We start from the raw sequence: 17,467 nt of genomic DNA on the forward strand, positions 1-17,467 counted from the left end.
CTCACTGACTTGAAGCAGCAGCCATCTACAAATTGTTTTGTAGCTCATCCTGGGTGGCCCTGGGTAGGGCACAGGCAGCAGATGACTTTGGCCTGCACCTAACCAGAGGACCCAGAGCCAGCCATCCAGGGGACAGCCTTAGACCATGCCAGAATACCACCCAACCACCTCCATGAGTGACATATTCAAGGGGGGATCTCAGTGGGCACCAGAGCTCCACTGAAGGGAATCCTACCTCATGGGGTTGGCCCCTGCACAGCAGATTATTTTACTATAATCATAGCCAATAGGCCTGGGAGGCAATCCCTCCAACTGATGTGCCAACAGCAATCAAGGTTCAACTACCACAGGAAGGTGCACACAGCACACATGGGGGGAGGGGCATATCTGAAGTACCCTGCTTGGGTGATTGGAGAAGCTGTGCAACTGGGCCCTATAGGACACCTGCTACATAAGGTCACTCTTCTAAGACTGGGAAACATAGTGATTCTTCCTAATACATATAAACAAATACATGGAAACAGCGAAAATTAGGAGAAAAACAAACTTGTTTCAAATGGAAAAATAGGACAAAATTCCAGAAAAAGTACTAAACAACATGGAGACAAGCAATCTTCCAGATGCAGAGTTCAAAACACTAGTTATAAGGATGCTCAATTATCTTAATGAGAATTTCAACAAAGAGACAGGAAACATAAAAATGGAGATAGAAAACATAAAAGAGGGCCAGTCAGAAATGAGAATATAATAACTGGAATGAAGAATACACTAGAATAAATCAACGGTAGGTTAGAGAAGGATCAAATCAGCAATTTGGAAAATAAGGTACCAGAAAACACCCACTCAGAACAACAAAAAGAAAAAGAATCCAAAAAACTGAAGATAGTTTAATGGGCCTTTGGGAAAACATCAAATATACCAACATTCACATCATGTGGGACCTGGAAGGAGAAGAGAGAGGGCAAGAAGTTAAAAACATATTTCAAAAAAATTGACAGAAAATTTCCCTAACTTGAAGAAAGAAATAGACACACAAGTCCAGAAAACACAGAGATTCCCCAAAAAGATGAGCCAAAAGAGGCCCACACTAAGGCACATCATAATTAAAATGCCAAAGTTTAAATCCAAAGAGAGAATCTTAAAAGCAGAAAGAGAAAAGCAGTTAGTTACCTACAAGATCTCCCATAAGACCATCAGCTAATTTCTCAACAGAAACTTTGTAGGATAGAGTAAAAAGATTGACAAGAAATATTCAAAGTGATGAAAGCTAAGGACCTAAAACCAAGATTACTCTATCCAGCAAAGATATCATTTAGAATTAAAGGACACAAAAAGAGCTTCCCAGACAAGAAAAATCGAAGGGAATTCATCATCACCAAACTAGTAAGAAGATAAAGAAGAAAGCCCAGCTGGTTTGGCTCAGTGGTTGAGCAATGGCCGATGGCAGTCACTGGTTGGATTCCCAGTCAAGATACATGCCTGGATTGTGGGCTCAATCCCTAGTGAGGGGCGTGCAGAGGCAGCCAATTGATATTTCTCTCTCATTGATGTTTCTATCTCTCTCCCTCTCTCTCCCTTCCTCTATCTCTAAAATCAATAAAAAAGATATGTACACATATAATACCTTAATAAAAAAAATTGAAAAAAATATTTTAAAGAAAGAAGAAATATAAAAAATATAAATAATAAAATTGCAATTAATAAATATCTAATAATAATCACTTTAAATGCAAATGGATTAAATGCTCCAATCAGAAGACACATGGTAGCTGATGTATAACAAAACAAGTTCCTTACATATGCTGTTCCTTACAAGAGACACACTTCAGATTGAAAGACACACACAGACTGAAAGTAAAGGGATGGCAAAAGATATCCATGAAAATGGAAAGATAAAAAAAGCTGGGTAGCAATTCTATACCAAACAAAATAGTCTTTAAAACAAAAGATATAGCTCAGCTGGGAGGCTCCATTGGTTGAGTGTCATCCCATATACCAAAAAGGTTCTGGGTTCAATCCTTGCGTTGGGGTGCATATATGAGGCAACCAATCAATGTTCTCTTTCACATCAATGTTTCTCTCTTTCTCTCCCATTTCCTCCCTTCTTCTCTTCCTAAAATCAATTAAAAATAAATAAATAAAACAAAGGATATAAATAGAGACAAAGAAGAACCCAACAACTCCACTTTGGGTATTTATTCAAAGGAAACCCAAAACGTTGCAGGTTTGATCCTTGGGTTAGGGTGCATATGGGAGACAATCAATCATTCTCTTTCACATCAATGTTTCTCTCTGTCTATAAAAAAATTAAAAATAAATAAATAAAACAAAGAAGAATCCAACAACTCCACTTCTGGGTATTTATCTGAAGGAAACCCAAAACACTAATTCAGAAGACATATACATCCATATGCCCATTGCAGCATTATTTACAATAGCTAAGATCTGAAACAACTTAAGTGTCTATCAATAGATGAATGGATAAAGAAGAAATGGTGCATCTATATAGTGGACTATGACTCAGCCATTAAAAAAATGAAATCTTGCCATCTGCAACAACATGGATGGACCTAGAAAATATAGTGCTAAGTAAAATGTCAGACAGAGAAAGACAAAACCATATATGTGGAATCTAAAAAGCAAAATAAACAAGTAGGACAGAAACAGACTCATAGATATAGAAAACAATCTGATGGTTGCCAGATTGGAGGGGTTTTGGGGGATGGGTGAAAAAGGTGAAGGGATTAAGAAGCACAAATTGGTAGCTACAAAATAGTAATGGGAATGTAAAGTGCAGCATAGGGAATATAGTCAATAACATTGTAATAACTATGTATGGTGCCAGATGGGTACTAGATTTATTAAGGTGATCACTTCATAAGTTATATGTCTAAGCACTATGTTATACAGCTGAAACTAAAATAATATTGTACATCAACTGTAATGAAAAAAATCTAAAATTATTTTTTTTAAAAGAACATGTTTAAGTCTTCAATAATTTCCAAGGTATAGTCTCTAGGGGAAATGACTTCCCCAAGATTCTTTTTGGAGTGGTTCAATATTTAGCCTTTTTAAACTTGAGCACACCCACAGTCAACAACAAAAGTCAAATCGTCCCTTAAAATGCAGGATACCTGAGCAAAATAACTGGCAGTAGATCTTTAATGGTCTTGCTACTGCAGCAAGACCATTTTTTCTTTAACTGCATAGAGTAGGAGACATCTTGCAATGCCTGCAAATCCTGCTGATTTATGAATGCACACTGCAGAAGTTGCTGAATTGCCTCAGTTCATCAAAGAAGCTTCTCTGAGAGTTATTTTGAAGACTTCCTGCTGTGACTTCAGTCCACATTTCTGTAAATCCATTTGTAAATGGTCAGGGCTTCTGCTCCCAACTCCAGCAGGTGCCTGGACTCAGAGCCCCCTGTCCCTCGTTAGTCTTGACCAAGCTGGAAAAACACATGGGCAAATCCTACACTGAGTACAAACTAAAGTACTTTACAACAGACTGCGAATTGTAGTCTTGAAAGAGCATTCCCCAATGCTTCCCCCCAACCCCCTAGGGTTTACAGTAAGTGGTCTTCATTCTACTGGGTATTAGAATTACACAATTCCCACTCTAGGCAGAGATTTACGAGCCAGGGTGCAGACCCTCACTAAATGCACAGGTCCCCTTTAATCTGGTTTCATCTGGGCTGCCTGGCTGAGATAGAAATAGAGCTTTAGTATTTCCTCATGTGTGCGTAGAGAGGCAGTGTGAGATCATGCAAAAAGCCCTAGTTCAGGAGCCAGGAGACCCTGTTCTTGCTTGAGTCCTGTGTTTTAGTAGCTGGAGTTTCCTCATTTATAATTCTGTAATTAGACTGCCTCAAATGTGGGATTGTTGTGATACAGGATATGCTGGTAAATGTTTAACAACTAGGTTCCTTCAAGGGGAGAAAACCCTGCCAAATTGATTTGTACTATTTGCCCATTTCCATGGTGTAAATACCCCAGCATGCCTGTTTCAAGCTATGAACCTGACTTACTGATCCCACAATAGCATGTCATTATGTAGTATTTCCATCATCTAGACACAATAGACATAACTTCAAGGATTTAGATAATAGCAAACTAATTAGGAAGTGATGGACTTTTGCATATTTATCACCTTTTAAAATATAATTTATTTAATTGTAAGTTTATGTAGCTTTATTTTTAATAATGGATGTTATAAAAACCAGCTCACAGAATTCCTAAAAAAATTTAAATTTGCCCGACCTAAGTGATTCTGGCTCGGTTGGTTTGGGGTTTAGCTTGGGCATCAGTTGAACTCAAAGGAATGTTTGAGTTATGATTACAAATGCTTAAATGCCAAACTCTTTAGTGCTGCCTCCTTGATGGGTCTTCATTTTATTCCTCAATTGAATTCTCTACATTCCTTGGATTCATTTTGCTTAAAAAATTCCACTCTGATTGCATCTTTGATGTGGCCTAGGCCTAAGGTGCCCTGACATTCTCCCATTCCCTTTCCCATCTCCATATTCATGTCCATAGACACTAGGGATTGATTGAAAGGACCTAAGAAAGCAATCTCTACCTCTACCAACTTCATGGCAGGCAATCCTGGCAACACTACCTTTTGTCTCCATCATTGATGTCCAACTGTGCATGTGCATGACATACCTGGTAATTGTGATCCTGTTCTGGGCATTGAAGTGGGAATAAGTCTAAACAAGTTAAAGTATTAGTGGCCATTGCACATTGAAGATTACTAAAGAATGAAAGTGAAAATCTCTAAAATTACTTATCAGTAAAATAAAGAATTAAAAGAGATCTAGACTCACATGACCTCAGATGTTGCAGGGAGGGGTGATTCAATCCCTCTTTACCCCACATAAATCCCTCTTTACCCCGCATAAACTGTCTTACAAAACACCCTTGCAGATGTGTGGCAAAAGCATTTGATTTACATAAATCAGTTTAACCCCCAGTTTTTCAAAAACCCAGTTTTTCAAAAAATTGGGTAAAATGCTGGCCATCTGATGAGTGAAGTTCACCAGGTGGTAGATGTGGAAGGAATCTAGTGAAGCGGCCTATTGTAATGAGAAACACTCAAGACATTACTATTCTGCACACAAAGGCAGAAGGAGATTGTTATTCAGGAAGTGGGCAAAGAGTTCCCTTATTGCTATTCAAAAGGCACTTTCTCATTTGAAGAAATTGTGTAAATCAATATGCTGTAGTTACTGAGCCATTCAGAGACTCGGGGCACAATAGAGAATGAGCCCCTCCCCCAAAAGAAATCCATAGATCAAAAATCAAAGCTTGGTCCTGCTTGTAAGAATAGAGGCTTCAAAAACTACAAGGCAAGATCTTGGCCTTGTTCCCCAGAGAGATGGAAGGTTGTGGTTATTTCAGTGAATGAGAAAAGCATAAAAGTTTGAAAATAAACATTTGAACTTCGGAATACTTTTTCTAAAGTCAATGGAAGCTTTTGCGAATGGCTCATCATTTGATTGTGTGTGTGTGTATGTGTGTGTGTACTTGCACATGGTATTAACAATGCCTGTTACATCCAAGATCAGCAATACATAATTTCTCCTTACTCTTGACTTTGAAATAACATTCAAACCAGATGTAGAAATATAAAAGAAAGGTCTACTGGCATAAAAGAGTTTCTAAAATCCATTTCCTTAGTTTGCTCTCTGGACATAAGGAAGCATATGCAAAATGTTATTATTTTAATCATAAAATTAAAATAAACCATATATGGAGTATCTATAATATTCAGGTGACTATAGTAAAAGTTGTGATTGAAACAAATCTTTGCTATTTTTATATTCAATTCAGCTCACCCTGTGAACTCAGCCTGTGCAGAGTGAACAGTTATCCCAGTGTGCCTGGGACTGTTTTAGTTTGAGCACTAAAAGTCCTGCATCCTGAGAAATCCCTCACTCTCAGGCAAACTGAAATAATAATCACTCTACTTGGATTTGAGGAAGTTACCAAAAAAAGAAAGTTACTAAACTTGAAGCTCACAACTTAAGTGGGTTAAAAGCAAAGAAATTCACGTATGAAACTGACAGATACCAATTCAAGAAAAAATACGATAAATATAAGCTTAGTCTATGATTAATAATGTGTAATATTGAAAAAAAGTGCTATGGAAATGCTTATGAAAATAAGTGCATCAAAGGAAAGAGAGATGTTTTTCTTTGAAGTTCTCAGAAGTTTCAAGTGTTTAGTCAATTATTTATTGAGGGACAAGCCTAGTGCTGAGCAGGGTATATAATGTCAAACAAGGCATACTTCTGCCTAGAAAGTTGGTTTCTAGTACCTGCACCACTAGTTGTCCCATTATCATGAGCAAATCACTTAAACTCTCAGAATCTTGGTTTTCAAATCTATAAAAGGGGTATTATAATATTACCTTCCTTATCTATATCCTAGAGATATTAGTATAATCATATAAGGTGAGTGGTATATATAAAAGCATTGTGAAAACTATAGAATGCAATACAAATATGAGGAGTAGGTATTGCTATTGTTATTATTGCTGATAGACAAAAAATGAATCTATAGTGTAATTTCAGCAGTCTCAAACTATGTTGGCCAATATTGTAGCCATCAATGACTATTTAAATTTAAACTTAAATTAATTAAAGTTAAATAAAATTTAAAAAAATCAGTACCTCAGTCCTACTCTAGCCACATTTCAAATGTTCAATAACAGCCATGGCTAATGGCTATCTTATTGGACAATGCAAAAAACATTTCCATTACTGCAGAAAGTTCTATTGGACAGAGCTGGTTTAGAAATAAGTGATTGAAATTTTATATCTTGAAGATAGTGATAATATGTCTTTTAGGTGGGGGGCATTTCTATATAAAATCAGGAAAACAATAATGACCCTAAGCTGTCCAGTGAAAACTCAAGTTGTGGTGTTCATATATTCCAGTTCTCTTTCTTTTCTGGGCACATTCCAGCATTGCACTTCCTCAGGCCCTTGTGGCTGATTGGGAACTATGACCAATTCTGCTCAATAAGCTAAGAGGACAAGTGATGTATGTTGAACTTTAATTATTGATGGAAAACCATCCAGGGCTCTCCATTTTTTCCAGTTACAGGAAACATTCCAGGTAATGGCTGTTGATCAGCCTGGATCCTGAGGAGAGAATAACTATACAGACACAGAGGCCCAGGAACAGTTCCCAGCTGGGCCTTGTCAGTTAAAGGAACAAAATATCAACCTTTGTGTAAGCCACTAAACTTTAGAGGCCGATTATTATTTTGGCATAGCCTATATTACCCTAACTCAGTGGTCGGCAAACTCATTAGTCAACAGAGCCAAATATCAATAGTACAATAATTGAAATTTCTTTTGAGAGCCAAATTTTTTGAACTTAAACTTCTCCTAACGCCACTTCTTCAAAATAGACTCACCCAGGCCTGTGGTATTTTGTGGAAGAGCCATACTCAAAGGGGCCAAAGAGCTGCATGTGGCTCGCGAGCCGCAGTTTGCCGACCACGGCCCTAACTGATACATTATTCTGAAGGTAGGAACAAAAGGAAACATGATGGTTTAGGTCTCTGATCAGTTATTCTCTAGCCCTGGCCATTCACCACACACATACTCAAATCTACATGCACATGCAATGAAAATGGAAAAAAAACAAAAATATACAGTGCACCCCCACCTACCCCTCCAGGGCATGCAAGCCGCTCTGCCTTATTTCCTTGACAAGAGAAGATTCGAAGCCATGTGTAACCCATTTACCACAGCCCAATTTTAGATGCTGAGTATAATGTTATCACTTTCTTTTATGAAGCCCTGGATGTTACAATTTCATGAGGACTAGAGTTGGTATAACTGGATCCTGAGTTTTCCAGGGCGAGTTCAGACACCATTTACCAGAATGTACTTGTAGACTTCTTGGTCTCTTCAACTATAAAATGGAGAAGAAAGAAGACTGACAGGCATCTCAAATGCTACGGAGATGATTTTCCCTCCCAAATGGAAGCATGAGGTTTATTGAGTAAATAACAGGAAGTACTTAGTTTTGGAAGAATGAAAGATATGTTAGGACAAATTATTATTCATGTTCTGCTGCCTGATCCCAAAGCAAAGATTCCATTTTAAAATGCCAGGCAGCAATTTAGCTTTTGAAACACATTGCAGATTATACTAAAGAGGTGCCAGTGGGAAAACTTTATGAAGAAACTGCGGAAATCTTATATCTCTATGCAAATATATTGAAGCATCCCCATGGACAAGTATACAATATTGTACCTGATGCTTTTATTCCTATTTGTCAACATTGCTGGGTCTAATGTCTACCCACTGCTCCCACCCCGCTTCCTCCTACCACCCAATTATGTAAAGCATAGAACCTGTTTGCCAGATTATATGAAGCCATACTATGGAGAGTCTATAAGAAAAAGGAAGCAAATAAATATGCATCAGGTGTCTACTTTGAGTGCTACATGCCAAGCATTTTCCCTACACATTAGATTTTTAAACTTCATAAGAGTCCTGCAAAATAGCTAGTATTTATCTCTCTCTTTTTTTTTTTTACAGGAAACCAAAGCTTAAAGATCTTGTTAATGCCCCTGAGAGTAGTCCTCAGTCATCCCATAGATAGATGTCAGCTTCCTCTCTTCTTGTGTGGCATAATACTGAGACATGCTCTTCACAAACTCCCAGAGTTCTCCTGTGGAAATAAGACCAGTTACCCACAGTTGTAAATTGCTCATTAATATATCTTGTAGAATTTCCCTTCCCTTCCCTGCCTCACTTCCATACTTCCATATGAGTTCTGGGAATCCAAGAATCGCCTCCCAAGTAAACTTTTTCTTAAGAGTCTGCTTAAGAAAGAACCCAACATCAGACAATGTTCAAGTCTATATAATCAACAAATGGTAGAGCCAAGATTCAAATTTTCCTGACTATTCTTTCTACATCAAGGAGGAGAAAACTTTGAATTGGTCTATTATCTACACTCCAGGCCATTGTGGTGGACATTGAACAGGCCACAGAGAAGAAAGAAGATTAGAGTAGGAAGTCATTGTCTTCACTGATGACCCCTGTATTCTCTGGGGCCTTGATCTGGTTCTTACAAAGGCAGCAGCCCACAGGAAATATGCCCAGGAAGAGGTCTTGGCCCTTGAACATCTGGGAAAGTGAGTATGACAGACAGATACCCTTCCTGAGAATCCAAGAAGAGTTTAGAGGGAAGGTTTCTAGAAGCTTGAAACATAATTCATCTTTGATGTCTCAGGGCTGCTCTTATAAACAGCTAGAGTTGTTAGGAAGAAGAAATTCTATTCTGCTTCACCACCTTAATCATAGTTATAGGATAGCCAGCAATGCCATCAACAGTGGCATCTCATTTGCCCACTCTGGTCATGGGCCATGAAACTAATAACCTATGTTTGGAAAATTCCCACAGGGATGAAGTTCCCTTATATAGCAACCATGCAAACCATTTCAGGAAGAAACCATTTACCTGAACTGTTGAAGGCTGATTACCTTCAGGATAGCTGTCATTGACACCTCACCCCATTTAATCTGGTGTGTCAATCCGTATTGAGATGTTACAGCCTACACCAAGTTGACAATGTCATCACTGTGACTGCCTTCCGAAATGATGTAACACATCAGAGAATGGGAGTCAAAAGTCCGGCCACCAGAGAAGTGAGCATTGTCGGGCACAGCCTGGGACTATAATGGGCACTTAATAAATATGCATAAAGGAAACTGAATCATGTTTTCCTTTAAGTATGATAAGATGCTTGGGCTAAGGTGATGTGGTTTTTTTTTTAAGGGATGAAGGAAAGAGCTGATGAAAAATAGCCATGAGAATTCCAGTTCACAGAAAAATAAGGTAACCCAAGTGTCTGCTGCCTTGATATCCTTCACTTTCTAGCCTTATACAGTTACACCTTCTCTTCATATTTAAAAAAAATGGCTTGTGTAATTTCAAGAGGCCCCATGGGGCCAGAGATGGGCCAATCTGAGATAACTACAAATGATGAAAACTTAACAAATATATTTAAATACATAAATTCATAATCATTTAAAAATTAATTGGAAACCATGAGAGAATGAAAGTAAACCAACACATTCTTTTAAAAACTGGGGATGAGTCCATAAAGAGGTATGAAAAAAGTCCTGTGCCCCATGCCGAGGTCAGGATCCTGGCCAGTTACCTCTGAGGATGCTGGAGAGGCAATCTTTCTGCTGAACTGGTTCTCTTTGCCAGATGTTTTTCTGTCTCCCCTTTGCCTCTGCACCCAGCTCCTCCTGTCCCCACGGCTGCCATCTTCCTTGCAGGTCTTCAGCCCATGATGGATACAGGTTTCCTCCTTTTCCCCAAACACACTACTGAACAAGCCAGTTCCATTTGGGAGACTTCAATTGAATTCTTAGGGAAATTGTGGCAGAAAGAAGCCCAGAAAGCAAACTAATTAAAATTAAATAAAAGGTATCTCTATTTTCAAGTTTTTTGACTACACTCACTCCTTGGGGAATTTTTCTTATTTTCTGCAGATTCTCACTGCTGCCATCCATGTAGCTCAGATCTCCCCTTCCTTTGCCTCCTTTCAAATATCCCTCAAAACCCCCCTCCCAGGCACCAGAAGTCTCCACCAGCCTCTTCAAACTTTTTATTTTAAAAAAAAGATTTTTAAAAAATATACTTTTTAAAATTGATTTCAGAGAGGAATGGAGAGGGAGAGAGAGATAAAAAAAGCAATGATGAGAGAGAATCATTGATAGGCTGCCTCCTGCACATCCTGTACTGGGGGATGGAGCCTGCAACCCAGGCATGTGTGCCCTGACTGGGAATTGAACCATGACCTCCTGGTTCATACCACTGAGCCATACTGGCTGGACCAAACTTTTTATTTTTTAAGGCAAACAAGTTAACCCTTCCTTGGTTAAATTTCTCTTTATCCAAATTTCTCTTTATCCTGGAGGATTTATGTAATAGAATATGCCCATTTAAGTTGCTTTTCTGAAACAAAAGAGACATTTCTCACTAATTGGGATTTTGGCTTCTTGTTGGTCCATCTGACTCAAATTCCAGTCAGATTTTTAAAAACTTCTCATTATAATGAAAAGTCTCTAAAATTTTTAAAGGTTTACTTTCAAGTGCTCATTGGTGCTATTAATCAAAGATGCATTATGTATACAATTCAAACCAACTCTATTAACCAGCCTTCCAATTATTTTTTATTTTGTGTGCTAATTTCCCCACAGGCACCAGCCATCCATTACTTTTCATCCAATGAGCAGGCCTTTCAGCCTTCTTCATTGTAGTATTAGTCTATGACCTTCGAAAACAGACTGCTGCTTTGTTTGTGAAAATATCTAATTATAGTAGTTAAATAAACTGGAATTAATTAAGTTGTGAATACTTGACATTTATAGTTAATTAGTCATATTTATCATAAAAATTAAATTGGGCCTTTGGTCTCTGTGTTTTATCAACCATGCTGAAAATCAATAGCATTGCTAGACTGGGTGGAGTGGAGGGGGTGGGGGTTCAAGGCTGGGAGCCTGTTTGACCCAGAAGAAAACACAGGACACTGTTCACTTATGGCTAGAAATGTCTCAGTCAGTTGGAAACTCCTCTGGAAAAGGACCATGGGCCTCCACATGTCCAGAGAGTGCAGGGAACAAATTCCAGCATGTAATAAGTACAAGAGTTCCATCAAAAGGTTGATGGGACTTGGGGGGCTCAACAAGGGTGAGCCACATATGAAGTTTACCTGTTAGAAATGGCTAAACGGCACTTTCCCCAAACCTGAATAGGATTGCTTGCTTCCAGACAGCTCAGGGCATTTTATTGCCTCCTATTGGCCAAACACCTGAACAGCTGTAGGCTATTCCCCAAACTGACAATGCTTTTGTATACCCTTTGAAACCTTACCCTTTGAAGTGTATTATCTACACCTTGCCTTAGGACAAATTGTACTAATAAAAGCAGGTTCCTGAGTCAAGGAAGGGAGTCTTTAGCTCCTTTAGTTCCTTAAGATTCTCTGACCCCCAATGCCTTTCAAAATTATCTTTCATCTTTGGACTCCATCTTGAATCTATGTGCAGCCTCTTTCTCCAGAATCCTGAACCCTTTGTAAGGCTGGGAAAAGAACCCTGGCAAGAGAGGACCTTTGCACAGAAAATGTGCTAAACCAAGGAAAGGAGGGCTTTCCTCAGAACTTACCTGTCAAGTCCCCATTCCTCAGTAGTTTTTCACTTTCATTTCATTCCTCTGTGTCCCACAGAACAATATCAAGAGGTTCTAAGAGCCCATGTGAGGTATACTGAATGTCCATAAGGTCCTTGCTTCTTCAGCCTTTCCATTGCACTCACTGTGAGGGAGACCATTCGTAGTGTCGCCGTGTATGTATTCACAGAAGTGGAAAGAAACAGGAAAAGATGAGGGACTTTGGTTTTATTTTTATGACCCTATTCATAATCTTCAAGCTGCCTGCCAGGCAGGCTGGTGCACTTCATATTCCCATCAGCAGTGCATGATATTATGCTTCTCCCCAGAGGTATACAGATGTTATAACTCCTTTTTACAGTTTTCCAAGGTGAAGGGTATAATGCTTCTTAGTTAGGCTAATTTGCATTTCCCAGATAACTAGTGAATTTGTATCTTTTTGTATGTCTGTTGACTATTTGGCAGCATCCATAGAATTTAAATTATATATTCTTCATGTACCAGTTCCACTCCTAGAAATACACCCCAAAGAAATAACACCATGACATGTAAATAATTCTATTTATAGCAGCAGTGTTCATAGCTAAAATTTGAACACAAGATCAATGTTCATTAACAGAGAAATGCCTGGCTAAATTATGATACATCTATGTGACCAAATATTATACAGGCACGAAAAAGAACAAATTAGAGTTATAACAGAGGCCATGTAAGGATTTACTTGTGGTTACTGAATGACTAAAGTAAGAAGCAGAAAGTAGGTACAATATAATCTTATTTCTGGAGTACAGTACCATCCTTAGACCTAGGCAAGAGGGTTCCTTGCTCTGGGCCTTGTGATTTGGAGGACTTTATTCTGGTCCTTTTCCAGGTGTACCCTCTCTACAAAGTGGATGGGCATGGCTCAAGGAACATGCCCACCCAGAGCCCATATGTCTTCATTCAGACTTTGGGTTCCTGTAATTTCTTGCTCAAATGACCCTGACCCAGTTTCAAGGTCAGCATGAACCTCTTCCCTTAGTCTTTCCTCTCAAGGATGGCCATGCTAGGTTATACATCAGTGGGCAGAATGTGAGGATATGGATGGGGCTTAGACTTGTAGGCTGGGTTGTCCACAACTACGCGCACAAGGCCCATTTCTGTGCAGGATGAATGCAGGGGTAAGAAGAGAAAGGGCAGACCATAGCCGAGGGCCTTTTGTATCCCTGTGGCAGTCCTACAAATATGAAAAGCAGGCCATCACAGGCATGGTGCATTGGACCAATGACCAGGACACCCTGAGCCAGTGTGGCTGTGAAGGTAATTAATGTTGTTGCCCAGGAGGCATCAAGTTCTGCACAAAGGCATGATTTTTTTCTGTTCAGTCTTCAGGAAGAGGAAACTGTTTCCAGAAGAGAGTCTTTAGAATATTGCATACTGAGAGGTGTAGCTCCAGAGAATAGTTGTCCCTCCAAAAAGAGAGCAGACATAGAGCCGTGTCAGCATCTGCAGAATTAGTCTTTCCTGGAGCCATAGGCACAGCCCTTAACATGGGTGATAAGCAGCACAAAGCAGATGATCCCCAGCAGACCAGACCTGTGAGACTGGGAAATACACCGAAGTCCAGCTCAGCCCAGGGCACGTCCCTGCTTAAAGACAGGAGACGCCTACCAGAGCCCACTGTAAGATCTTTCTATTTGGTGATGTTTGTTTACTCAACACAAGGCAGATTTCTTCTTCCAGACAACAACTCATGTGCCAACGAACCACGGTTTGCGTGTTTCTACATGGTTACCTGGATGAGGTGATTCCTGTATGAAGATAAGGATCAAGATTTTGGCCAAGATCTTTTTCTCTCGGAATTTATTATGCTTCACATAAAAACTTGTTAAAGTTCCATGGAAAAAGATGTCCCTCGAAATCTTTTGTCATACTCAAATGCTTCAGACATTTATGTGTGCTTACAGATGTTGAAAGTCTTTAAAATTATCACATGGTCATAAAATGTTTTAGCTGGAATGACCCTTTTAGTTCAATGATGTTTCAAAGTTATTTTTTAAACCCTTACTCAAAGCAAAAACAAATCAGATGAAAGTTAAGTGATCTACCTGAATTAGAGCTGGGGATTTCTAACTCCATTCACTGGCTCCCTCTGACCCTTCCCCCATTGGAAACTTCTTGGGTGAGGGGAGAAGGAGCATCGTTACTAAATCTCCTGACTCCTTTGAGCCAAGTTTAAGTACCAATATTAAGTTCCTTCTTATCATTTTAAATAAATTGATTCTTTAAGTGGTTAATGCTTGGAAAGAAGTAAAGATTTATAATTGTTCAAAGTACATAAAATAGTAAGATATAAATATAATAATAGCACGAATGGCCAGCACTTTATGAGCACGACAAGCTAGCCTACCTCTATTACCTCCTGCTACCTTCTCAACAACACTATGAGATAGATACTAATATTACCCTTGTTTTCAGGTGAGGAAACTGAGGTTTCAAGATCCAGCAAGTGAAAGAGCCTGAGTTCAGATCTATAAACTCCAAGGCCAGAATCTTCACCTCTGCTGTCTGCAGCACTTTCTCCGCTTGTGGCAACACTGACATTTGGGACCAGATGCTTATTTGGTTCTGAGAGCTGTCCTGCATGTTGTAGGATGCTCAGCAGCATCCCTGGCCTCTCTCTCCCCACCAGATGCCAGTAGCACTCTCTCAGTCACAGTGACCAAAGATGTCTCCAGTCTTTACTAAATGTCCTCTGAGAAGCAAAATCACCTCCATTTGTGAAACACTGGTCAACAAAGAGACTCAGTATTTATAAATGTATTTTAGGAAGTGTTATCTTCATGTAGCTGTCTAAATAGATTTATAATGTGTACCAGCAAGTAGTTGATAGAGGGCTCCCCACAATGATCACTTTCGAGGAGAGAGGTTTGTCTTATGTACTCAAAGCAATGGGTGTATTTACTGGATATTTCCCCTTGCAGGCTGTGGTGCCCCATAAGCACTGGTCTACGTGTGTTACCTATAATAATTTCTTTTGGCAAAATATGGGCAGTTCCATCCTGGTGATGATTCAATTTGGGGTCCATTTTAGAAGAAATGAACAGAAAACTTTAATGAACACAAAATTAGGTTCTGAGCCTTGAAAGTGATCATGTAAGTGAGGGACCCCTAAACTTAAGTTTAATTTACTTTATAGTATATCCACTTCTGTACAGATAGGAAAAGTGTTAGGATTCTGCCTGTCTTATTCACATAGGAAGATTTGACGCTGTTTTGGTAGAACCATTGAGCATTCTTCCCCCTCTGGTGACATAACCGTTTTCTTTTATGATGGCCTTGCTATGCCAGGTGAAGAAAGCTTCCTTGTTGCAGTAAAATTTATGTGATCTTGCCCAAAAATATGCTATCCAAATTATGGAAGGAATTTTTCTTGCTTAGTAGCAATTTAATACAGCTGGTAGAAAGCAAAATGGAATAAATACTTGAAAAGGTGAGTTCTGTTTCACTGATGCAAATCATACGGCAGGTTTGAAGTAGCCAACTTTCTAACTATTAAGAAGAATTATGTTTCACTATCCTGCTCATAACATGTCCTGCAGAAGTTTTTTAATCAATAACGTTTCCTTCACTTTATTAAGCACAGAAAGTGAGTGGGTGGAAAAATTGACTTGATAAACCTCAGCCATAATTTAATTTGCCTTCTTGAAAAATCTTCACCCAGCAGGCAAGAGTAAAAACTGTGGTAAAAACATTAGAGGAGAGAGTGGATGACAGTAATGAGGAAAGGCAGTCTGCCCCATAATGCCCAACTTGTGTCATTAATATGATTCATACTTTATTTGGTGATCTGAAGAGAGGTAGTAGATTGTTCTAGAAGCCCCTCTTTACCCATTAGGTTCTGCTACTTCCTAATTAAGAAAAGTGCCGTACTCTCCTTTCCCTCCCCTGCTTCACATCTTCCTTCCATTTTTGGAAGACTCCATCTTCCTTCCATTTTTGCTTTGGGAAAACGCTGGAAGCATCACACTGCAAGATCACAGCAATCAAATAATCCATTGCATCTCCCCTTCTCTCCTGAATCCTCTGAGAATGACCCAGAGTAGAAGCTGAATAAATGCTGGTTTCTAAAGGCTTACAGAGCACCCTCTTAAGAGATCCCTTGGTACTGCCCCATAACATTAGATAGTAGGTCCCTTTACCAACCAGAGCAGCCATCCTGCAGTTGCTGGGAGAGTTGGTGGATAACACTGTGACAGCTGCTCCTTTCTCCAGAGAATTGCCGTTGGTCCAAGGGGCACTCGCTTGCTAGGGCTGACATAACAAAGTACCACAAACTTAGACAGCAGGAATTTATCTCCTACAGTTCTGGAGGCTAGAAGTCTGAGGTCAAGGTGTCGGCAGCATTGGTTTCACTCTGAAGCCTCTCTCCTTGGCTGGTAGATGATCGTCTTCTTCTGGTGTCTTCCTTCTGTGTGTATGTCTGTGTCTAAATTTCCTCTTTTTATAATAATACCAGTCATATTAGATGAGAGCCCACCCTAATGACCTCATTTTAACTTAGTTACCTTTTTAAAGACCCTGTCTGCAAATACCAGTACAGTAACTTTCTGAGGTACTGGGGGTTAGGACTTCAACATATGAATTAGGGGGGCGGGTATTTTAACCCATAATTACAGGGCACTGTGACTGCCCAATCCCAGCTGCCCACAGACAACTGCTGGCACAGCGTTCCAAAGGCCAGCTCTCTTGCCTATGACCAGACCCACTCTGTGGTGAATCCGTCCCTTGGCACTTCCCATGGGCTCAGTCTGAAGCTCTTCTGCACCTGAAACTTCTTGCTTAGTTTTTATTCTCTGTTCTGCTCCCCTTACTCCTTTCTCCTGAGAGTTCTTCCCCAACAAATCACCTTCACTAGAACACCCATTTCAGGCTCTGCCTCTAGGGAGCCTCAGAAGCGTGTTCGTTAGCACAGAGCAGATTCTTAGAATCCAGGAGACCCATTTCTAGCCATAGTTCAACTTGCTGTTTAACCTTCAGAAGTCTAAGCATCATTCTCCTCCTCTGTAAAATGATGATGGAAGATTAGATGACCTCTAAAGTTCTTGCCAACTCCTATAGTCATGTGTCTCCTACAAGCCAGCCTTACCCTAATATTTCTGTTGTAACTAATGCATACACTGTAAAACTTACCGCTACAGACAGGAGTTCTTAGCTGACACCAAGCATCTTTTCTTATATTTTCTTCTCCAGATTTAAGTGGGTAAGCAAGAGAGATG

Source organism: Eptesicus fuscus, chromosome 12 (assembly GCF_027574615.1).
Source record: "Eptesicus fuscus isolate TK198812 chromosome 12, DD_ASM_mEF_20220401, whole genome shotgun sequence".
NCBI classification, from domain to species: Eukaryota; Metazoa; Chordata; class Mammalia; order Chiroptera; family Vespertilionidae; genus Eptesicus; species Eptesicus fuscus.